This window comes from Phalacrocorax aristotelis, chromosome 7 (assembly GCF_949628215.1).
Source record: "Phalacrocorax aristotelis chromosome 7, bGulAri2.1, whole genome shotgun sequence".
Taxonomy (NCBI): Eukaryota; Metazoa; Chordata; class Aves; order Suliformes; family Phalacrocoracidae; genus Phalacrocorax; species Phalacrocorax aristotelis.
In genome coordinates this window covers 33,283,188-33,307,512 of record NC_134282.1, presented here as the reverse complement: position 1 = coordinate 33,307,512, position 24,325 = coordinate 33,283,188, and the positions used below count along the sequence as shown (strand labels likewise).

Genomic DNA, 24,325 nt, shown 5'->3' with positions numbered 1-24,325 from the left:
TGTGGGTTGGATGAGTGGACAGCGAGGTGGATTGAGAACTGGCTCGACAACAGAACTCAGAGGGTCGTGATCAATGGAGTAGAGTATGGACGGAGGCCTGTCACTAGTGGTGTTCCCCAGGGGTCTGTGCTGGATCCAGACCTGTTTAATATATTCATCAATGACTTGGATTATGGGATAGAGTGTAACCTCAGCAAGTTTGCTGATGACACCAAGCTGGGAGAAGGGGCTGATACACCAGAAGGCTGTGCTGCCATCCAGCGAGACCTGGACAGGCTGGAGAGCTGGGCCGAAGGGAACCTGATGAAATTCAACAAGAGCAAGTGCAAGGTCCTGCCCCTGGGGAGGAACAACCTCACACACTGGTACAGGCTGGGGGCTGAACTACTGGAAAGAGGCTCTGTTGAGAAGGACCCGAGAGTGCTGGTGGACAGCAAGGTGTCCTTGTGGCCAAGGCCAACGGTATCCTGGGATGCATTAAAAGAAGTGTGGCCAGAAGGTTGAGGGAGGTTATCCTCCCCCTCTACTCTGCCCTAGTGAGACCACATTTGGAATACTGTGTCCAGTTTTGGGCCTCCCAGTTTAAGAAGGACAGGGAACTGCTTGAGCAAGTCCAGCGGAGAGCTACGAAGATGATCAGGGGGCTGGAGAGCATCTCCCACATGAGGAAAGCCTGAGAGACCTGGGTTTGTTCAGCCTGGAGAAGAGAAGACTGAGGGGGGATCTCATCAATACCTATAAATATCTAAAGGGTGGGTGTCAGGACGATGGGACTAGGCTCTTTTCAATAGTGCCCAACGACAGGACAAGGGCCAATGGGCACAAGTTGGAACACAGGAAGTTCCACCTCAATATGAGAAAAAACTTCTTTCCTGTGAGGGTGACAAAGCAGTGGCACAGGCTGCCCAGAGAGGCTGTGGAGTCTCCTTCCCTGGAGACATTCAAAACCTGCCTGGATGCGTTCCCGTGCCCCTTGCTCTAGGTGTGCCTGCTCAAGCAGGGGGGTCGGACAAGATGATCTCCAGAGGTCCCTTCCAACCCCTATCATTCTGTGATTCTGTGATATGTTTCTCCAGCGCATGAGTGCAGCCTGGAAACATCCCCCAGCTGCTGCAACTTGTGCTTAGCTTCAGTGTATGGCTCACAGGGAATATTTACTTTCTGCCACACATTAAGTGATATTTAGGCACATCTCAGACACAGAAAGCTCCACCACTGGTGATTCATAGTCTGGAGGAAGGAGGTAGAGGGTTTGCCTTGTCTAGGAAATTAAGTGGTGATATTGCAACTTGGTGATGGACCATCATCATCTTCATCCGGGACCAGAGGGGACTTGGGTGCTGAGGATGGGGGAGCAATAAAAGGGATATAAAACAGCAGAGGAAGAGAGCGGGGAGAATATCTCCATAATCCAATAAACCTTTTTTCCAGCTGCTCTGAGGTCTGCACTAATACAGCACCAGGCTAAAAAACCCCCAAATGTTCCAAGCTATTTTTACTGAAAAATTATGTCCCCGATTGCTTTGCTTTCACCTGGATTGTTCACCCAAGGACTGAGTTTTAGGACAGAAAGTTGTTGCCAGTTCCAAAAAAGCCAGAAACTTCAGGGATTTCCATTTCTCCCCAAAAACACTGCCCAAGCCAGTTCCTACTGGTTAGACAAGATTTAACAGTCCAGACAACCTTTGTTCCAGCCACTTGCAGCTCTTAATTGGGGTGACCTAACCTGGAGGTACCTGCTTTTCCCCCCAACCAACCTCCACCAATGCCTTAACACTTCCTTTTATACTAAAAAGGAGCAAAGCCCCATTAGCATTTATTCCTCTCCTATGGAGAGGTTCATTGCAGGTTTGGATGGATCAAAGCATTCCCAGTGAGAAACTGGGACACGCTCCCAGGCCGGGGCAACCCCTCAGACTGGCTGGTCCCCATCCCATGGAGCAGGGGAATGGCTGGCTACAAGAAGCAATGAGATACTGTTGCAGGCTCTGATCATCCTGATTTTCCCACGTACAGGCAATTGGAAATTGCTAATTCTTATGTTTCCATTGATGGAGCAGCCCAAATATTTGCAGGGCTCTGAGCCCAAGCAGCCTTATAAAGGTGCAGAGCAAATGGTGATGATGCCAGACCCCTATGATACATGCACAGAGTAAAATATAATAAAAAACAGAGGAGCATGGCCAGTATCAGCACAGCAGAAGAGCTTTGATAGCTGAAAAAGGGGCAAAAAGAATTACCACCTGGAGGAACAAGGCAAAGGCAGCATGGGCTATTGCACCCATCTGGTAGGCAGGGGGTGGGGAAATACCTCTTTCCAAAGTCCCAGAGAAAGACTGTAGGAGATCCCAACCACTCCTGAGTGCCTGTCAACTCCTTTAAATCCAAGAACCCACGAGGATGGAGCTGTGCTTGAGACATGGAACCAGCCTCAGGCTTTGCCAACCCCTGCCTTGCTTCGATGCTGTTGACACACAGCTCTTAAGTCAATCCGTGCACAACTAATATGCTACATCTGCTGTGTATTTTGCTCGGCATTTATTTGCTTTAGTTCTGTTGAATCTTTTCCCGCACTCCCTGGTAAGCTCTAATGATGTGCAGCGGCTGCTGTTGTTGCACCATTATGCTGCAATAATCTTTGGACAATTATTTGCTGGATTCACCCTGTTGCTGGATGAAACAGTGTTTTCACCGACTGTCAGTTATACATTTCTCCAAGACGAAGCCAGACCACGGGGAACCATTCTGGCAGTAAATTAAGAGTTGCCAATACCAGGAACATCCTAGAGAAGTATCTCCAGCTTCAGATGCTCATTAACGATTAAGCATGTGTCAGGTGAGGTTGGGTCCTGGGGCAATATGTGATGCCTATGGGAGAGTCTGCACCCAAAGCAGGGATGGGTCCTGGGTGTTTGCACACTTGGTTCCTAAAGATATCATTTCTTCTTCAAATGCCATTCCAATTTTTAATTTCTCTTAACTCCTAGGAAAAGCAAGGCTTTTCTAAGCCAAACTCATACAAGAAGAGGCAGCAAGAGGTCAGAGGTTGATTCCTCACTATGTCTCCTACAAAGTCCACTGCTCCATAGCCCCCCGAGTCAATGCGCTGTCCCCACATGCTTGTGGGGGTCCCAAGATGGAAGACAGCCTATAAATCCAAAATAAATTGTTCCAGCAGAGGGAAAAATCTATGCAGTTGATGGGTTGGAGGGTCTGGTCTCTGGGTCAAGCTTGCGGGGAGGAAGTTATCCAGCAAAGCTCCAGGTGGAGCCTTGCAGGAAAGGAAGGGATACTTCTGTACCGGGGAGGGCTGGGGTGGTGGATCAGGTCCTTGTGTTTAAAGCTTTTAGTCTCAAAGACACACAAAAAAGGAATATTTTTTTCATGGTTATTATTTTAAAACAAACCCTGAGAAGCTAATTTGACTTGGGGGATACTCCTAGAACATCTCAGAGGTAACTTGCTTGCAGATCAAAACACCTGGTACTTTACATGGAGCTTTCATCTTCCCTTGCTGCCTTCTGCTGTTCCTGTAATTAGAGACAAAGGTCCTTTGTCTCCAGCTCAACCTGCCCTTTCCCTCTCCCTTCCAGAAGATACCAACTCCATTTGATTTTTAATGACCAGCCTTCTTTTTTTAACAAGCTTGCTCCTGCATGCCCCATTATGCTGGTTTCGAGCCATTATGGGGTTTTTTGCAACATCTTCCCCCCTGCATCATTAATGTTGTTGCACATCAGGTCTTAAATACAGTCACCCAGCCCATCTGCCAGCAGGCTCAGGGCTCGGTGGGTTTCTAATCAGCTGCTTCTGTTTAAGTGATGCTCACCCAGGCTGGGAGCAAGCACAGGCAGCATTAGGACCTGAGCATTTTCCCTCCCTCTTTTAAACGGGATTTTACCTTCCACTCCTCGTTTCCAGGTCAGAAAGGAGTGAGGAGACACTTCCCATGCAGCCCTGGAGCTATTTAGCCCTAGGGCACATATTAATAGGTTACAGAGATAACCAGCTGCTTACATCTGTTCTCCCATTACCTTCCCATCAATGATGCATGAACCCATCTCCACAGGCTCAACCTGTCCTCAAAAACCCAAATTAAGATGGGGATTAACAGCCTCCTCTGGACAGACCATGCCCAGTCAGTAGGCATCAACACCAATGCCAAAGCCAGGCATTGGGCAAGCCCACGTTGTAGGACCAAAGCTGTAAAAAAGCCTTTTTACTTCAGCTCTGCTGCACACAGAAGGTATTCTTTCATTCAACCGGGAGTAGCGAGTGAGGCCAGCCAGCAAAATGAGATTTTCCAATGGCAGGAGGAGGCAGAAAGTGGGCCACCCACCCCAGTACCACATCTTCACATCACCGCTTCACATCTCGCCTTTAATCCTTTACTTTATTTCAACAGGATATGAAATTGCTGGAGGGGCGAGAGAAGAGATACCACTGACATTACACCATTTGCTTTCATTACTCATGATTAAATGCATCATTCCAATAACCATCTCCAAAGGGGATGAAGAGGCTGTACTGAGCACGGCTCATGATGCTCTCAAACCCCAGCAGCAAGGACAGACACAAAAAAAGAAACCAAGCCAGGACATCACATGGACATATCCGATGGGATAATAAAATGGGGCTCCTGAAGGAGAAAGCCAAAGCTTGCTTTCAACAGTGGACAACAGTGGGCCTTCAGATGCCCCAGTAGTTTGGGTAGCTTGACCAGAGCCCCAGGACTCTGCAGTGATGGATGAGGGATGTATCGTGGTACCCGAGCCCAGTACTTGGTGTTTTCCTTGAACACCCAGTTGTGGGGCTCGTGGGATTTCCAGGGAGATGTTACCATCTCCATTTTGTGCTCCATGGCTGGCAGCAAGCTCTTCCACTAGCGTTGGCACCCCAAGTAACCCCCTTTCCATTAACATATATTAGATTGAGAAAGAAAATTAAATAACACAAGATCTGGATATCCTATGGCCAGCATCAGGACCTGGGTACAAAACCGGGTGCCTGCACACAGCATCTGCTCTTTAAATGAAGGCTGAGCTGAATCATCATCTTTATGAATCTGAAAATAGGGTGCTGCTTCAAACAGTGCTGCCACATGTGTGAAGCCAGGGGTGCTGGCAGCTCCTTTTCCCCTGCTTAGTTATGGACCAAACTAGATGTGGACCAAAATCCCAAAGAACCCAAAAGCTCCGGAGCTGCGAGCTCATCCTTTGCGTGCCCTGCAAGTGCAAGTCTTATTTGTTCATTGATAAAGGATAACGGAAGGATTAGTGGAGAGAAAAGCAACCACAGAGCCACAGAATATACCCAATATATTAAAAAACACCAAGAAGCCTCATTACTTTCAGAGGATTCTGCACCCCCTGTCCTCCTGCGATACACAAAAATACACCAAAATCTGCACCGAGAGATTCCTATGCTTCTTGTGAACAGGGGAAAGGGGAAACAAGGGAAATACATCAACCCCCTGGTCCAGTACAGTGCAGGGACCATGCACAAGCCAGCTGCTTTCTGGGTGTAAATATCCCTGTTCCTGTACAATGGTCATTTGCTCCTGTCCTGCCTCCAGCAGGATGAGCTAAAGCCCATAAAAACCAGGGGTCAAAGGACCTTTAACTGGTTGGAACAGCTGCCTTTCTAGGAAAATACAGCAGTGAGTTTCTAGAGCAGCAGGAGTTAAAAAGTTCTCCTTATCTGTCAGCACCATCCAGTCTCCTATGAATTTCAGGAAAAAAAAAAAGAAAGGGAAAAATAAAAGCCTGACAACACTGAATTAAAACAGCAGCCATCCTTTTCTCCCATTACTTTAAAACACGAGCTCATGCAGCATCCTGCTTTCAAGAAGAATCAAAGTGATTTTATTCCCCTGCAAAGCAGATGCTCAAGAGCCCAACACATCGGGGGAACATGGGTGAGGTGGTACCCTTTGGCCAAGGTACCCTTGCACAACATATCAAATGAGCATCACCATTGGCTGCCTCCATCCGCAGTTAAATCAAGCCCAATTATGACAGGTGCAATTTTATATCACTCTTTGGCTTTTATTGCCATCGTAACCGGTCCAGCTGGCATCAGGCTGGAGGTAGTTAATAGCGAGAGATGCACTGAGATAAATAAAAGGGGGAGAGAGGTTTCTTCTTCCATGCTGTGCCTGAAATCCATCCCTGCATGGCTCAGACTGACCGTGGGGCCAAGGCTGGCAAAGGGAGAAGCCAAAGCCTTGCAGGGGATGTTTGATCTCCACCAGTACTGCTGGGGAGCTCACAGCATCCCCCATGGCTGGGTTGAGAGAACAGGGATGCGATAATTTGCCTAAGAGGTTGGGACAGAAAGACATCCAGGGCTTGTCACCGGGAGGTGGCTTGTGCCACCCAACCCAAGCATGTAGCCAGGTGTAATGCACAGGAATGAGCAGCCTCAAAGGCAACATTTTTGGTAAATACTTCCCCACAGAGCCCAAAGGATAAGTCCTGCCTGGAGCTGATACTATTTCAGCAACTCCCGTTCCCCAACGCCTGATCCACAGCCCCCAGGGCTCAAATCCAGGGACCTGATTCTGCTTGTTGCTCATCTCCTGGGACAGCGTCAAGACATGTGCCCGAGCCAAGGCTCCCCCCATCCCCAGGTTACCACTGAGCCTTTCAAATACATTAAATTAATTCTCATCCCACCCAGTACGTCCTGGAGACAGATGAGGATCAGCTGAGAAGCAACCCTAAAAACTCAGTTGTCGCACCAGCCTTGAGGAGTCTCACCAGGGATGGAAAAAGCAGAGTTTTAAGAGCAAACAGCAAGGGCAGCTCCATAACCAACTCCATGAGACCCCTGCAGCAGGGAGGGACCTGGACCACCCTGCTGGGAGATGAATGGGACTTCAGCCTGGTCTTAAATTAACATGAGAGCTTTTAAATTTACTTAGAGGGCTGGGAAAGGTGTAGGTACCCTGCATCAGCCCCTCCCTTCCCCAGTTCTTTAGAGCAAGTTCAAGGGAAAAAATAAAAAGCAAACATACTAGGAATCACCCAATTTACCCAAGTGATCACACAGCTCCAAGTAAACCCCCGGAGAAGGATGAAGTGTCTTGGCCGCTGCAGTAGAGCATCACAGCAGCTGGTGTGTGGAAAGGAGGAAGAGATTTACTATTCCTGCTGCTTGTGTTTCTCTTTCCCTACCCCCTCTTTTTTGTAATAATAATCATAAGTGGGGGGGCACGAGGGGATGGACGGGAAATCTTCTGCACCTCCCCATGATGCTGCCTTATTAAAAAAATTAACTATTAGTCATTTGAAGAAGCAATAAAGACAGCCAGCATCAGAGAGGTGCGATTTGAATTTCAATGTGCTATGGGAGGGATGGGGAGCTAAGGTTCTGGGATGAGAGCTGCCAATCTCCCCTCAAAACCTACAGCCACCCCTTTCCACCCCAGCTCTCTCTACTCTGGGACTCAAATATAGCTCACAGCAAGCACCTTGCTCCATCTCCCCCAAAATTCATCGTCACTTGCTCCCCAGGCTCAGCTCTCAGCCACGTTTTGGCACAGGCACTTTGCACAGGACACTGAGCAAGGAGGGGATCAGCTCCCCTGCAAAGCTGCTTTGCTACTAGTCATCATGTGCAGAAAGGCTGAGGGGACCCCAAAATCCCACCCCAAGGCAGCTGGACCTCAACAAGCCTAGCTTTCTGGATCTGGTGCCTGGGGATGCAGGCTGGGGTGGGATGGACAAGACGGAAGGAGGCTGGGGTGGGAGGCATGCCCAGCCCAGGGCTCCCCTTCCTCACACCTCTTCATCCTTCCCTCTGCAATCCCACTGGAGTGTTTTAAAAGAAAATTAATTTGAAGAGGGCTGGAGATTTAATATAAATCTGCATCTCACCTTTTTCTCATGAACACATTAATGGTCTCACCTTATTTCATACATCCCCAGCTCTGGTTTGCCAGGAAAAGCTCTAAAACATGACCCAAGGTCACTCTAAAGACTCAGGATCAAACCCATGAAAACAGAAGCCAAACATATTTCTGACCACAGTAAAATGAGCCCAAGGGGTATAAGGGGTTATAAACCCCCTCAAAGCCAAAACCCCTGCCACAGCTAAGCCCCCAGACCCCTTCTACCTCAGGGAGGAGGCTGGGGGGAAGGCCCCAGCTGCTGGCCCTTCTCTTACAGCACATTTCACATTTTACCCAGGACCAGGAATTCAGAGGCGGAGAGCTGCCAGACAGAGAAAATATAAATGCAACCCCACAGCCCAACAAATGAACAATATCTTTATTAGCATCTTCCTTTTATTATAGGTTATAGGGAATTTTTTCCCTTCATTGCCTTTCTCCTCCTTCCTTTATTCCCATGAACTGTGACAGTTATGGGACTAGACAGTCACAATGCCTTTGCCCAACATCTCCCAAGGGACATAAAGCTACATGGGGGACACTCATCCCCCTTCAAGAAAGGCAGCAGGCAGGTACAGTGAAGGAATTGCAATGTCCAAGAAGGGGCTGGAGTGTTTCCCCCATCATGAGTACAGGGAGGAAAAAAAAAAAAAAAGTGACTTCCCAAAGCTTTCACTTCCCAAGGAAAGCACCAAGCTGGGGGCTCACCACCCGAACAAGCCAGACATCGCAGATGAAGGGACGACAGGCAGAGCTAGAGACACTCCCCAGTGCCAAATATAGGAGACCCATCTTCTCCCTCCCTTGGAGCCAGCCTGTTTACACCACAAATAAAAACTCCCTGATCAAGTTGGAACATCCCTTTGCCCCTGAATTCCTGACACCACATCCCCCCGGGGACCTCCTGTGTCCTCCAGCATCTTCAGCTGCCATGGCAAAACCTTCCTCCCATCCCCATGGGCTCCTCTCAGTACCCCACATCCCAGGGGAGACAGAGATGCTCGGTGATATGCTTAAAAGCAAGCTGACCTCTTTAGCCATGCATGGATGCTGCCGAACAGCCGGCAGGCCAGGGAAACATCTGCGGTTCCCTCTCCTAGAAGATGCAAATAGCCTCTGGCGGAGGCTGGGAGGCTAGGCGGGATCAGGTCCAGCACAGCTGCTGGAGGCTCAAGCAGAGGGTCACACTCAAGAAAAGGGTGCCTATATAATAATAAATATATCATCAATGTGCCATCCCAGCAGATCCATGGGCCTCCCAAAACCAGCCCCACCTGCCACTGAGATCCCCAAGGAGCAATGCAACTTGGTTTGCAAAGAGGAAGGACCCCACAGTTTAATCTCAGTCCCCCCTAATGGATTAAAAATGGATTATTTTTTATTATTACATTCTTTTTCTTCCCATCCTGTAGGGATTAGCATTTAGAGGAAAGAGCAGATTGTTGCATTTAATTAAAAGCTCTAAGCCTTTTCCTGCTTCAAGTTGCACTAGGAGCAATCTCTAAACAACATTCAGCAGAGAGGAAACAGCACTGACTGCTGCTCTGCTTTAAAAAATTTAAAAAATAAAACAGCACAAGCTACGGAACAGGGAGTTCTTCCAACAGTCTGTTTTCTGTACCCTGGAAAATAATAGCAACCCATATGGAAAGCCCACATAGCTATTTTCCAGGTGCCTTGTGAGGTATAAAATCCACAGAAGAAATTACCTGTAAAACGGGGGGGGATGCTGGGGCTGGGTTTGTTTGATGCATCTCATTCCCTTTGGATGCAAACATGTGGCACAGTGCAGGATTTTCCCCTCTGTGGGAAATGTCACCCTAAATATCAGCAACACAGGGCAGAGCCCTGCTCCCAGCCCAGCTAGGTGCAGTCAAGGAGGGAGGGAAAGAAAAAGGCTGAGAAATATGTTCCAGGCATATCTGACCATGGGGTGGTGAAATTTAATGGTTTTTCGTGAGGTGTTTATGGGGTGCCTGTATCCTACAGCTGAACTGGCATTGCAGCCAGTACCTTTAAGAGGCAGGGGTGAGGGAGCAAACCTGGCACTAAAAGGGAAATTGAGGCACCGTGACAGCAAGGGATGGTGGTTAAATTGGATACTAGAAGAAGACCAGAGTAGCTAAATAAAAAAAGTTATTTTAAAAAATTATAAAACAATGAAAATATTCCAATTCTCAAGCCCCTGATGATGCTGACAAGATTTTGGCTGGTCCATGAATAAAACTCTGAAGCCACTTGCAAGCATACAGGTTTCTCACATTCAACAAAGCCTCCCCAGCACCCCCCCCATACAGACAATCAGCTCTTCTGCTCAACGAGGGGATCAAAGATGTGGTGACATGCTCCTGAAGAGGATGCTTTTCTTGGTTGGACATTTCCCAAACACTTTGGAAACCTGTTTTCTCTCAGAAAGCACCAAAAGGCACATGGTAACTCTGTCCTACTTCTGCCTCAGCTCTTAAACCTAAGGGATTTTTTTTTTTTTTTTTTTTTTTTACCTGGCCAAAACAACACCAGTTTGGGTACATGCTTGGGTTGCCTGAATCTCCCCTCCAAGCCAGTGCAGGAGTTGCAGCATGTCCTGGTATGGGTCATCACAGACTTGCAGCACCAAGCAACCCCTCCATGCCCTAAAAATCTTCTGCATTTCCCTTTGAACCCTCTAAATTGGCTCTGAAAGGTTTAATCCATTCTCCCTCCTGTTTTTAATCCAAAGCAAGCAGATCTCTGTGGCCAGAGCCTCCAGGACAGGCCCTACTCCAGGTCCCTGCATGGTTTGATCTCCTGGATGATACACACGGATGGCAAGGACAGAGCCAGACTCCCACATCCCCAAAATTTATCAGGGGTTCCTCTGCAAAGCCAGCTCAGGTGAGATGTAAAATATATTTAATTAAAGTCAATTAAAGACACTTAAACCTGATGGGAAGAAAAACAAGCCTTGCTTTCCTGAGGAGACAGCCAGCATCTTCTCAGGTAAAGATGAACTAGCTGGTTTGATTTCTTCCCTCCTCGAAAGCGGAGCATCCAAGAGATGGCTCAGCAAAGACCAGGACAAACTCAAAGAAGAAGTTTGAGGTCCCACTCCTCCTTCTGAACCACACCAATGTGTTTTTCCCACCTCCCCATCCTTAAGCCACTTACTTAGAGAGATGTACGCAAATCCAGACAGAAGATTAAAATATCGTGGAAAAGCAAGACTAATTAAAGCTACAATCATCTCATGCTGCAAAATCATTTCAGGTTTTCCAGGTGATAATGCAGAGGGGGACAGTGTCTGGGATGCCTGTCCACCTGCCTGAGCTCTTACAGGCATTTACCCAGTATTGCAAACAGATTATGTTATTAGGAGAGAGTAATTAGGAAGCTGGACTATAAACTTTTTTAATTCATGGGCTCTTTCCCTCTCTTCATGGCTGCTCCTACCTCAAAGGCATTATCAGTGTGATCTTTGATCTTATCTCCTCAAGGCCTGGGTTTTTTTATTTTAAACTCTCTACCACTGGCCTGATAATTCCCTCCTTGCCCTGTGTCAGCTCCATTCTCACCCTCTGCTTTTCTTTTAAGTCTTCCTAAGATGCGGGCAGGGGAACAATGCAGGCAGTTTTGTCCCTCCTTCCCATCCCCATGTGATATCACATCCCCTGGCAGGGCTGAAACACAGCTGCGGGGGGTGTGAAGCTCCAACATCTACCTCAGGTCATGGTTTTGGGGACCCCTATTTCAATGGAAGGTCTACAGGCAATTAGTTAAATCCTCTGAAGCCTGGTCAGCAAAGAGGAGTTTCTGCCTCAAAACAGGGTGACCACTGGTATTCCAGTTCATTGCAGCAGGATGCTAATGGCTAAGCTGCCAGGCTCTGTCCTGGCACTTGCTCAGTCCAGGCCAGCCTGGGCCCTCACCCCAGTGCTGACTGCAAGCAGGTCCTGCCCTGTAACCCACCCCAAATCCCTTCTGCCATGGCAACACGGCACTGAGCACGATCATGAACATCCCCAGTGTTGGGCTAACACAGGGTATCACCACCCAGGGACCCATCCTGACCCTCTCAGCCCAGCAGGCATTGCAATCCCACAGATCCAAATCTGGGGTCCAGCTGCCACACCCCAGAAAAGAGAGCTGTGCCCCAGAAGTGCTGAGCAGTCTTCACACCTGGCAGAAGCCACATTTTGGAGATGCTCAGCCCCAGCCCACTCCGCAGGGGGATGTTAGCAGCACCAAAGGGCTCTCTAAGGGCTTCAGATGCCCCCCCACTCCCCAGAAAAGTAAGAAAAACAGATTATGTGGTTAACCCACACCTGAGGGGGGGGGGGGGATGGAGGGGAGGGCAGATTGTCCCCTTCCATCAGAGTTTTCCCCTCCATGGGGACAGTAGCACAGAGCACCACCAGGAGAAGCCACCAAGGGGGATATCCCTTTCCAGGGTAGGGCTACCACTGGCACTGCCCAGCAGCCTACAACCCCACAGCCCCCCCAACCCAGCATGCCCCATGACAGCTAGCACCCCACCCTCATTTACACCCCACTCACCACATGGTGCCCCAATTTTAGGGGACTGGTGATGGAACATGGTGGAGGGGATGGTCCCTGCAAGGACACACACTCCTGGGGTCCCTGTAGCAACACAGCTGCTCCCAGCCCTCTAATCAAGCCACAACAGCACCCCACAGGTGCTGGCAGTTGGGGTCCTGCCCCAAGCCCATCCCAGCTGCCATAGCAGCAATTAGAAAACTCTAATTAGAAAGCTCAATTTCAGGACATTAAATGCACCGACACAGGTGTGGTGGCAGTGGGACAAGCCTGGGTCTGCATCCAGAGAGGCAAAGCTGAGGTATTGTTAAAAGCCCTTGCATGAGCCAGGGACTGGACCAGATGATGGACAAGCACAATAAATCTTTTCTCTACTAAAGTGACTTTTTCTGTCCCTGAATCAAAAAGGTGTGACCACCAGTTTTGTAAACACCATCAGGAGTCTGTAATTTCTGTTTCCCAGCCCTGAATTGATGTGGCCAGTGGAAAAGGCTCAGGCACATCATTTTAGGCACCTCCCACCCCCCCACAGTTTCCTCCTTTGCAGCCATCCTGCTGCAAATAAGCAACACCCAAGAGCTGTTTACCCCTGAGATACCAACCTCTCTCCTAAATTTGATTAAAACTGGGCAGTGGAATAACTTTGTGGAAGGGAGGACAGGACAGACAGATGTATGCAGAACACCCTGCTTCTTCCAGAACTCCCCAAAAAAAGCCACCAAGCAGCCCTGCTCCCATCACCTCACTGGGGAGGGACCAGCACATATATCCAGGGTTAATATTATTCTAATATTATTCTCATTTTTGAGTGCTGGCTGCCAAAAACACATTGTTTGAGTCCAGGGAAACCCGCCAAGCCCTTGACCTGGGGTGAATCCTGGGAAGATCACAGAATCACAGAATGATAGGGGTTGGAAGGGACCTCTGGAGATCATCTTGTCCAACCCCTCTGCTTGAGCAGGCACACCTAGAGCAAGGGGCACGGGAACGCATCCAGGCAGGTTTTGAATGTCTCCAGGGAAGGAGACTCCACAACCTCCCTGGGCAGCCTGTGCCACTGCTCTGTCACCCTCACAGGAAAGAAGTTTTTTCTCATATTGAGGTGGAACTTCCTGTGTTCCAACTTGTGCCCATTGGCCCTTGTCCTGTCGTTGGGCACTATTGAAAAGAGCCTAGTCCCATCGTCCTGACACCCACCCTTTAGATATTTATAGGTATTGATGAGATCCCCCCTCAGTCTTCTCTTCTCCAGGCTGAACAAACCCAGGTCTCTCAGGCTTTCCTCATGTGGGAGATGCTCTCCAGCCCCCTGATCATCTTCGTAGCTCTCCGCTGGACTTGCTCAAGCAGTTCCCTGTCCTTCTTAAACTGGGAGGCCCAAAACTGGACACAGTATTCCAAATGTGGTCTCACTAGGGCAGAGTAGAGGGGGAGGATAACCTCCCTCAACCTTCTGGCCACACTTCTTTTAATACATCCCAGGATACCGTTGGCCTTCTTGGCCACAAGGGCACATTGCTGGCTCATGGTCAGATGTTCGTCTCCAAGACGCCTGTCAACCTCAGCACCAAATTTACAGAATAAAACCAGCCCAGGGTGTGAAGAATTTAATAATACAAGCTACTGCATGACAAAGCCCAGAGAGTAATATCCATTTTATGGTTATTATTAAATTGGAGCAGCCTCCTATGTTTTGTCCTGCCTGTAATTTAAATGGATCCTTGGCTATATTTGGGTGTTTTTGCTGGGAAAAAGCTGTGAGTTATATCTGAGTAACCAGTAAATATCTGACAAGCAACATTTCTCTTTCTAAATCAAAATATAAATATGAAAAAAATATAGATATTAAATATTTTATAGGTTTTTTGCAACCCTCCTAGTGCTGATAGAGACCCTGCTACCACCTTGCTGTGTGTCCTTGGCCTGGCAAAGCAGGTATGTCCCCACACAATAGGACACCTTGCATGGGAAGGGGACGGTTTCACCAGGGGTTTCCCTGAGACATTTCAATCTACATCTGAGGGAATTTCTTTCCCCCTTTTTTCTTTTTTGGCTTTTCAATCTCCCTTCTCCTTTGCACAGACATTGCTCCCAAGTGCCACTGGCCGGCAGCATTTGATGAACACCACGTTGCTCCTTCATTAAAAACTGAACTATTAAAATTTAGTACCCAAGGAAAAAAATAAGAAAGAAAGAAAACCCTCCATGATTTCCCCAACTTCAAAGCACTTTCAAAGATCAGCTGGGAGAGCACTGGTGGAGTTACACGCTCTCCCATCAAACTTTCCTCCTAGAAAGTGGTTACCCCATGGTACGGATCTGGTGGGTGGTAGAGGAGGATGGGGCGGGCTCTGAAAGCCCCACAGGAAAGGGTTTGGGCTGGACAACATCATGCGACAGAGCCTGGGGACTGCAGGGTTGGCAGCTGCAAGGCATCTATGGCTGGTTGTGTTTAAATGTACCTTTTTTACCTTTTTAGCACCAGGGATGCTGCTCCCCGTGGAGGAAGCTGCTGCGAGGAGCTGCTCCAACATTTTGCTTTCCCCAAGTGGAAAAGAACTCTAAAATTCAATATTTCATGCAAACACTGTGCAGGAAGACTGCAAGGGAAAGGGAGATTTTCCTTCTGGATCGCTGGAATTACCTTGCTCACCAGGCCTGACAAGGAGGTGATGGCCATCAGCTGCAACGCAGATGAGCTGTGCAAATGCCTTGGATGGGAAACTAAAGCCAGGCTGGCCTAGGCTTTCAGAAATGAAGGATTAACATCATTTGCTCTGGTGTGCAAGCTGACATGCTGAATTAGCAAAGCCAGGCTCAGGGGCAGGGACTGTGTGGCACATGAGCCGGTGACAACACCGTGACTGCAGCCAGGACTATTTATAGAAAGGCTGAACTTGGCTCTTCCATGGGCAATTTTGCAGAGGGGAAATAACTTCTTGACTTTGCCGCCAAGTTTTTGATGGGGAATATCGATTGGTGATGCAATGGCAGAGTTGGAAATGGGGCTGGTGGCTCTGTGCTGGAGAAAGCTGCTGTGAGGGACCACAAATTAAATGAGTTACATCAGGTCAATGTAATTCTCAGTGCTGGCTTGGCTGTCTTGCTAGACCCTGGGGGATTTGTTCCCCTTTGGGGGAGCAGAGCCCCAGTGCCAGATCCAAACACGTCCTGGCATCAGGGCTGGGCTGTTGCTTGCTCCCCCAAGCAAGCACAGACCAGGTGCCACCCAGCCCGGTGCTCCTGGCCTCGTGCCTCAGTTTCCCCTTCTGTTGCATGGTTGCAAGCAATGCTGGGAGTTGTTGACACAGGAGATCAGCTAAGCAAGGACCACACCAGGAGAATGATGCCTCCCCCTACACACCCAAAAATGAATCCTAAAACCCAAGGGAGGACCTAAATAAAATTAAATGGGCATAACAAACAATTAAACCAGGGGAAACCTGCAGCAAGGGTCTGCAGGCAACCTGAGAGCTGGAGCCAGTGGAGCCCTTGGGATGACTTCAAGGTTCTTTGAAGGGACTGGAGGAAAAAAAAAAAATGAAGCCCCCAAATCCCTAAACAGAACTTTGCAGGATCAGACCACTCTCCAGAGCTGAGCCTGACTCTCCATAAAACACCTGGGCTCTCTCAGCCCACCAAATTTAAAAAAAGAAAAGAAAATATGTTTCCCAGTAGGTGAAAATGAATTTGCTTCTGGGAGGTAGGAATCACCTTTTCCTGGTAATTATGAACAAAGAGCATCATTTACTAAATGCCTGCAAGGTGGTTAATTAGAAGAGAAGTGAGCATCTGACAATTAAGAGGTGTTTTTCCAACAATTCAGGGTGGCAGGGTCAGGAAACAAGAGAAGTGGAGGATCAGAACGAGCTCTCAGCTTTGGCATCCACCACTGTGCAGGGACATGGAAAGACTCAGCCCCAGGGGCAGCCCTGGATCCACACCCCCAAAAAATCAAAAGCAAAGGTATTACATGATCTTGGGTTGGAGAAACCAACCATATCACATCTGCTCCTGTCTGTCCTTAACACCTCCAGGTCTGCCGTGGTGTTACAACAGCAGATGGATTTCAGCAGAGCCCCAGCCCTCTGCACCGCTGGGGCCATCCCTATTTAATGGGTTATTTGCTTCTCCTTTCTGCTCCACCACATTTCAGCATCTGCAAATATGTCCTCCACTTATTTTATATCATTTTTCAGCTCAGTGACAAATATAGCAAAGAGCAGAGAGCAACGCCGACAATCTCTCCATTAACCAGCTTTTAATCCATTTAATGCGGGCTGCGCAGGGCTGGTAGGGTGCTGGATTTTTATCAGGCCGGGATGCATGATTAAGTCAAATGCCTCACAGAAGTCGAAGTGCATTAAGTCAAGTTATCTTTATCAACTGAAGTTGTGATCTAATAAAAAAACCAGTCTCAAGGTTGCTTGGCAAGAGCAGGCTCCAACATTGCTGTAGGTTTGAGGCAGCTATAACCCCCCCATCCTGTCTGCTCTGGGATGGAGAAACACATGCAATACCCTTGTCTTTATCCCAGGGCACGGTCCTGTCATTCGGCAGCATCATTTTAGCACATGGAGAGGATTTAAATACATCTCCGGGGAGAAAGGAACCTTGGAAAAGGTTCTTCTTTGGCCCCATGAACCAGAGATTGCTGAGCCAGGAGATCTGGGATACTGGGAGAGGGCAGCAAGCCTGGGAGAATCCCGAGGGGACCAGACCCCCCTGGTCCTCAAAGCTGTACATGTTGGGGACAAAAGTGGGTGGCAGATGAGGATACTGTGGGCACAAGGGCTAGCAGGAGCTGCTGAGGACATCCTGCAAACCGCATGGATCAGGATGCAGTGCTGCCCATTTGGGATCTCTGGGGATGGGTAAGGGGGGTACCAGTGAGCACATGAGGGGGGGCCACGGCTGCAATGTGGGGTGATTGGGGGGCACTACCTTCCCTCCCATCCTCGCTGCAGGAAATTGAGGCCATTTCCTATGGAGGATCCTGCAGCACCTGCCCATGAGTCACCAGCTGCCTGTCCCTGTGAGCCACTGCACCTCCAGAGCCAGCAGATGCCAATCTCCAGTGATGCAAGAGCATCCCGAAAAGGCAACCATACTATCCCTGCATCCCTGTCGTGAGCCTCCAGCCATGGTTCCCCAAAGGACCTCATCAGCTATAAACCACCCTGACTGCCAGGACTCTCCTTTTCCAGGCTTCCTGAGCACTGAAGGCAGCAGAGCAAGGAGAAAGGAGGGGATGAGAGAGAGGACAGGCTATGAAGGAGAAAGACGACTTTTCCTCTTGGATAAAGCTGGGAATGACAGGAGATCAGAACACCTTCCCATCCCAGAAGGTTTCTGCTCTACCCTATGAAAACAGCACCACCATTCTGTTCTGGGTAATCTGAAAGCGTTAAAGAGATTAATAAATCCAAGATGCAGCAGAGGAATGGTAAATCCTGTCCTCTCTAAATCTTGTTTCCCCAGCTTCATCCCTAAAGCATCACTGATACCCTGGGGAAAAAGCGATGTCCTCAAACCCCCAGGGCAGAGCAAGGACTAAACCCCTTCTTTGCACTTGCCATCTCACCCCTGCCCTGGACAAGCACCCCCAGCTCTCTGCAGGGACTCTTTTTTGCTGGTTTTGGCTTTTTGTTTACTTTTTCATAAACTCAGTGTGGGTTTTAAGCTCAGGCTGTCAGGACCAGCGGGTGGAGGCAGGAATTAGGGGGGAAGGCACCAAAACAGCACGACCTCAGATAGCATTCCCTAACTGATCATAATAATTTGAAGCAGATAAAATTTGATGCCTGAAGGCTGATGGCAACCCTCTAAATGCTTTCCACCCCCCACCCCACCTTCTTAAATATTCCACTTTAAGAAAACAAGTGTGCATAATGAGATCAAAACAGCTCAGATTGCTCATTGATGCTGGGATGTAGCTGTTCAACTGCAGCAGGGTTGGTTCTGATGGGCATCTCCAGCGCCAGGCAGCACAGCAGTGGATTTGGGCATCTCTGTTTTGGATGATCTCATCTGCTCTGGGCCTCTTTTTCTGTCTGTGAAATGGGAACAACATCAATTTTCCACCCTTTTAGGGGAAAAAATGGCTCGACTGCTGTTTCCGAGGTGCTTGTGCAGCTGGGTGCCTCCAGATGCTACAGGATGCTTAATCATTGCACCATGCAAGCAGCTCTTTGAAGACCATCAACATACAGGTGACACTGACCTCTGGACCAGCTTTTGGTTCTTTCTTCCCTCCCTGAGCAGATGTGCCTGTTCCTAAGAGCCCAACCAGAACCAGAGAGGGTCTCACGCTTGTTCTCAGTATCTGCAGAGCAACTTGATTGCAACCGAGGGCAGCAAACGGGCTGTTCCTTCAACCCTGGCAACCCTGGCTGAGATTCAGGGTGGATTTCTCCTTGCTTGGTCCTTGCAGAGGCATAGCATGGGACCCTGCACAGACCTACCTCAGCATACGTATCTTCAAAAAACCTCATAGGTACTCCTATGGCTTGTGGTGGCTCTGCTGCAGATGGTGGATAGATGGATGGTAGGAACTTGAAGAGCAGGGTTTGAACACACAGCATGGTGGGTTGCAGAGCTCCATCCAAATCAGCCCTCTGGTACTGATGCTTTTCAGTTGGGCTCTGCAAGAGGGAAGAGAGAAGGTACAGGTGAACCTGTCTACCTCTACATGGAGCAAGTAAAAGCACGGATAGTTCATTCAGGGAGCAAACCAAACACTTTAGGGGGAAAAGAAAAAATATTTGGGTTGATCTGAAAGAGCAACTTTTGCAGAAAGCTTCCACAAACTTGAAGAGCAAAAACATGGGCTGAGGACAAGCAGAGATATTTTCTTTGCCTCAGGATGATGCATGTTTCTTTACCCCAGTGTGGCATGTGCTATTTCAGGCTTTTATACCCTCTATTCAGATCCATTTAAAAAAAAAAAAAAAAGATTTTAAAAGGAAAAAATCAAACTAGACATTTTTTTAAATCAGCAATGTGCCAGTGTGGCAGAAACAAAACATTTCATTAGAAAGAAAACAAAAAAGCAAGATGAAAGATCTCAGAAGTTCCTCCTTCACCTCCCACAAGGGCGAGAGCTGACCCAGCTCTCCCCACACCCCTGAAACACCAATGCCCACATATCATACAGAAAATGCTGCATGGATAGACACAGCTGAGCTCTTCTGAGCATCTGTCCCCAGGATGGGACCTGGGTGGTAGGACCACCATGAGGATAGGCGCCCAAGCAACTCTCAGATTCTGCTCCTTGGTCCATATGGTCCCTCTAAATTGTGCCACTTCCATCCAAGCTCAGGTTTGCAGAGTCCTGGCAGTAAGCAACATCAAGGCCCCCTTAGAAAGGTCCCGAGACATCATCTCTGCTTGGTTTTGGGGTAAAAGTGGAGGAAGTCCGCTACTCTGGAGCAAGGAGCAGCTCCTCCATACAACAGGTCTAGCAGCTGGGTGGGATCTTGCTCCTCCTGAGGATGCCATCTGCATCTCATTGTCTCCCTTGTTTATCAGGGAGTTTACTCTGGGAAATCTAATCACCATTTTGGAGTTAATCCCTCTTACAAACCCTTGCAAATCTTTTCATCCAGAAGTTTATTAATATTAGCTCCACTCTAGCAGAAGTGAATTAAATGCCTTTACCTCCCATTTGGCTTTTTTTTCCTCTTCTCCTCGCTGCTGTTAACAGGAGCAATTCAATTAAGGAACAAATGACTTCCCAATAAAACCCCTTCCTTGCTGCCTCCCTCCTCCCTTTGCTCAAGGACTAACAATGCTTAACTGGGGAAATGAGCTCCGCTGATGGTCCTGGTGAGGGTGCAACGAAGCCCTGGTGGGCTCTGGGAATGGGGCAGAAGGGCTCAGCTCAACCCCGGGAAGGGGGATGTTTGGCTGAGAACCCCCAGAACCCCACAATTTGCTGGAGGAAGGTCCCCCAGCCCTGAAGTGGCTGTCTCAGTGACTAGCTGATGGCATCCTGCCTGGTTCATAGCGAGAACCCTTGAAGGCTGCACCAAATTGGGCCTGTGGATGGCAAGTAATCCTCTCCAGCTGCCCAGCCTCTTGCTGGTGCTCAAAAAAAGCCCTGAGATCTCCATCTTTGTGCAAAACCACATGAATCTCAGCAGTTGCTGATGCAGGTCCACTGAGACACAGGGTCTGAACCTGGCATCAGCTGAGCTGGCGGTGGTGGAGGGCTCAGGACCCACATCCAGCACTATGCAACCGGGGAGAGGGGATAAAAACAGCAGTATGGCTTGAAAACAGGGCAACAAGCTACAGGTTTAGCTTGCACCCTGCATGCAAAAGTACAAACCCCCTCCAAGAGAGCCCTAGGGAGTCTCCAAGGGGTCCAAGCCCCTCTCCAAGGGGTCAAAGCTTGCTTTTGCTAACTCCAGCTCTGAGCATCACGTTGCAGTGGGCAAGGTCCCCACCAAGCAGTACTGGAAGAAGAGGCTCAACCACCCAGGGAGTGGTGCCACCTGTCAGCTCACCTCCATTGCAAAGGCCATGGCATTTTCTGACTGTCAGAAAGGATTTGTTCAATGCTGTGCACTCCCTCCACCACCTCCTGTGGTGACAGAGCAGCCCTTCTCCTAAACCTGAGGTTAGCCTGGGAAAGGAAGTTGCATCTCCTTTGTCCAGTCCAGGCTCCTTCCATGCATTTGGCTTGTGCCCATCTGCATTAGTGACAGCCATGATGTAGGGTGCCACATGCAAGAAGACGACACATGAGCAGGGACAGGGAACAGATCCAGGACACAGAAAATGCAACAGCCTGGGAGAGCTGGCTCAGGGAGGAACACTAAACACCAACTCCTTTGAAAACTGCCCACCATCTCCCCCAGCCCTCCCACTGAGGTTAGGGGGCAGCCAGACCCTGTGATCCCCTCCCTTTGGGGTACCCCATTTGCTGGCCCAGCTCTGCCTCTGCCATCCCTGCTCCAGCACAGGCTGAGACCCTGGAGGCTGCACTGCACCTTTTCCAGAACTGAAATTCTTTAATGATGGACTGATGTAGGAAAAAACCACAGCATGGTCTAGGGTGACCTTTTGACATGCCCCACTCACCCATCACCAAAGGGCCTGCCTGGGGACCCAGTAATAGAGACTATCCCCATGCTTTCACCCACACTTTCCCACATTTTTCCTTCCAAAACATCCCCTTTTCCAGCCCTGGGAGCCATTCTCAGAATGTTTTCCTGCCTTGGCAAGGGACGTGTTGAGCATCATCCCCCTGCCCTTATTGCCAGCAATGGAGGTTGAGGGACGGGCACTGAGTCTTGCTGGTGGCCACATTTCAGCAGTGAGAGAAGTGATACAGGAAACCCTTTGGGAAGAAACATGCTACTGAAATGTCAGCGAAGTTATAATAGTGGGAGAGATTAATTTGTTCAGCAGAGGATGGTTCAGATCGGGACTGATGCCCAGGAGTGTCTGACAAGAGCATTTCAGCCCAGGAAGAGCTCTGTCCCCAGTCTTGGGGCTGGTGACCCTGCACCCTTCCTGGGTGAACTCTGGGCTGGCAGAGGGACAGAAATCATCTTGCCAGTGAGGAAAGGGCTGTGGGATGCTCTGGCATGGGCCACATCACCTGGACCAATCTGTCTGTAGGCAGAACAGAAGGCAAAGCCACACAGCTCTACCTCCAGCTTAGTCTGTCTTCTTGACCAGAGACCACACCTCAGAGCCACTGGAAAGCCTCCAAGACAGGGCTGCAGCAAGGGCTGAGCTGCTTTAAAAAAAAAAAATATTTCCACAAAACAAAGAGAGTATCAGTAGTGAAAAAAGTTTCATTTCCCATCTCTGCTTCTATAGATCCCCAGAAGACACATTCACAGTGGTCACATCACCAGGACCTCCACCTGGGTCTCCTCCAGACCTGTGCTCCTTCCAGCCTATTGAGTTTGGACCCAGGAGTTACCCACAAGCAGGGGGATCCCATCTTTATCCCGTCAGAGTGGTCGTATCCAGCCCATGCCTGTAGCAAATCAGGTCTCACCTTAGCTTGGCCAAAGCGATGGAGCAGCAAGAGTGCTCATCCAGCCATGTCTGCACTGGGATCATCACCTGAAGAACAGCAAAAGCTTGAGACTAAAACATATGATGGCACCCTCAGGGGGGACAGGAAAGGGGCTAGCCCCCCTTCTGAGGCTGAAAACAGAAAAAAAAGCCCCAGGCATGAAGCTCTCTGCATCAACACTTTCTCCTCTGTGCAAGGGGAAGATGCCAAGCTGCTCCACAGGGCACATAATATGGCAAACAGTCCCCCTTTGCACCTCCTTGGGCTTCACTGAAGGATGGCTGCTCATTAGTGAGTGGCACTAATTAAGAAGAATGTACCTAATTTGCAAGAGCAAAGTGAACAGCCTCCACCTGCTCCCCTTTGCACCAGCGAGCGGCTTTGCAGGGGATTATTTGGTTATTAGACCATGTTGAAGGCAGTAAAAGCTGGACACAAGCATGTCCTACCTGGGATGAGGAAACTCCACTGGAGAACACAGGAATTTGCAGACCCAGATCACAGCAGTTTCAGCAGAAATCAGACTTTTTTTTTTAATGACACAGCCAGAAAAGCACAGTTGAAAGTATTTCCAAACCTCAATGTGCCTGCCTTTGATTTCTTCAAAACAAAAATGACATTTCCACAAATAAATTAACTTCTTTTTAATGAAAAGTTTCTTGTCAGGTTCTCTGACACCTGCTGACCCAAAATGGAAACTTTAAAAAATATTTTTTCCTCCAAAAAATATTCAGTTCACATTGACCCAAATTCAAAGCTTTTTTTATTATTACTTTGGACTCCGGACAGTAAATGGAAGCAGCGGCCACTCTCCCGTCACTGGAGGACACCCAGCTGATGCTATCAAGCACTGGGAGAACAGGAACATTATAAAACATCCAGATGGGATCAGCAATTCCTGCCTCTGAAGGAGGCCAAGAGGACATGCGGAGGCTTACAAGCAGCAAACCAAGACCATGGAGATGCTCTTCCTATGTTTAAAAATTAATTTCTGGCTTTTCACATGTCCTGGCACAGGGATGCCAGAGGTTGAATCCAGACCACAATGCTTAAAAGCCCCTCAAGACCTCTTCTTCATGAGCTGGTAAAGCCCTTTTTCACTCAAAGCCCATTTTGTCCTCCAGAGCATCATACATCAATGAGACCCACAAGTGAACAGCCCATTGCAATGAAATGAGATTTTAAAAATCAGGTGTTTTGGGTTTTTTCAATTTATTAAAGTCATTAATTGTGTTATATAGGACAAGCTTGGCCTTGGACCTGCCAAGGCCTGGCTTGCAGATGTAAATGGGTAAGGAGGAAAGCACTGAGCCACAAGTAGTTCCTTGAAGCTCTAGATTTCACCTTTAATGTATTTCAGCGCATGATTCAAGCACATTATCTGCATGAAATGCTGCATTAGCATCAAAATGAGGGGAGTTCTGTTCAATATATTAAAGTGTCTCTGATGGGTTTGAAGGTAGCTTAGCACAAGAGAGGCATTAAGGAAGTAAATGCCACATTTGTATTCAAACGAGCTTTCTTTTTTTCATTTAAAGCCATTGATGTAAGAAGTGGTGCTTAAGACAGGCTTATAAAAGCAAAAGTGCATCTTTGCTATGAGACAAAAAGCTGTGTTTATGGTAAATGGTAAAGGAAAGCAAAAAGCCCATTTAGAAATTATATTCCTTTGGGGTTTTGGCACATCAGCTGAAGGAGCAGAGGACTGGCAGGGACAGAGCCTTTGGGTGACATCGGCTCAGAGCCATTTTTTTTCCTGATATCTCCTGTGATGCCTCTTTTATCGGTTCAAGCCTGGAATTAGAAATAGCTTTTCCTGGCTGGCCACTCCCACCATCCTTTTTCCCGGAGGGGAAAAA

The 24,325-nt window shown here is 48.5% G+C and overlaps 1 long non-coding RNA gene across 1 annotated transcript in view; it reads right to left on the bottom strand.

The window, feature by feature from the left end:
• Positions 1–24,325, bottom strand: part of LOC142060142 (uncharacterized) — a 50,266-nt gene that overhangs the window by 1,825 nt on the left and 24,116 nt on the right. The window contains exon 2 of the long non-coding RNA XR_012661648.1: positions 18,892–19,071. This is a non-coding gene — a long non-coding RNA (uncharacterized LOC142060142). The remainder of the gene's footprint in view (positions 1–18,891; positions 19,072–24,325) is intronic.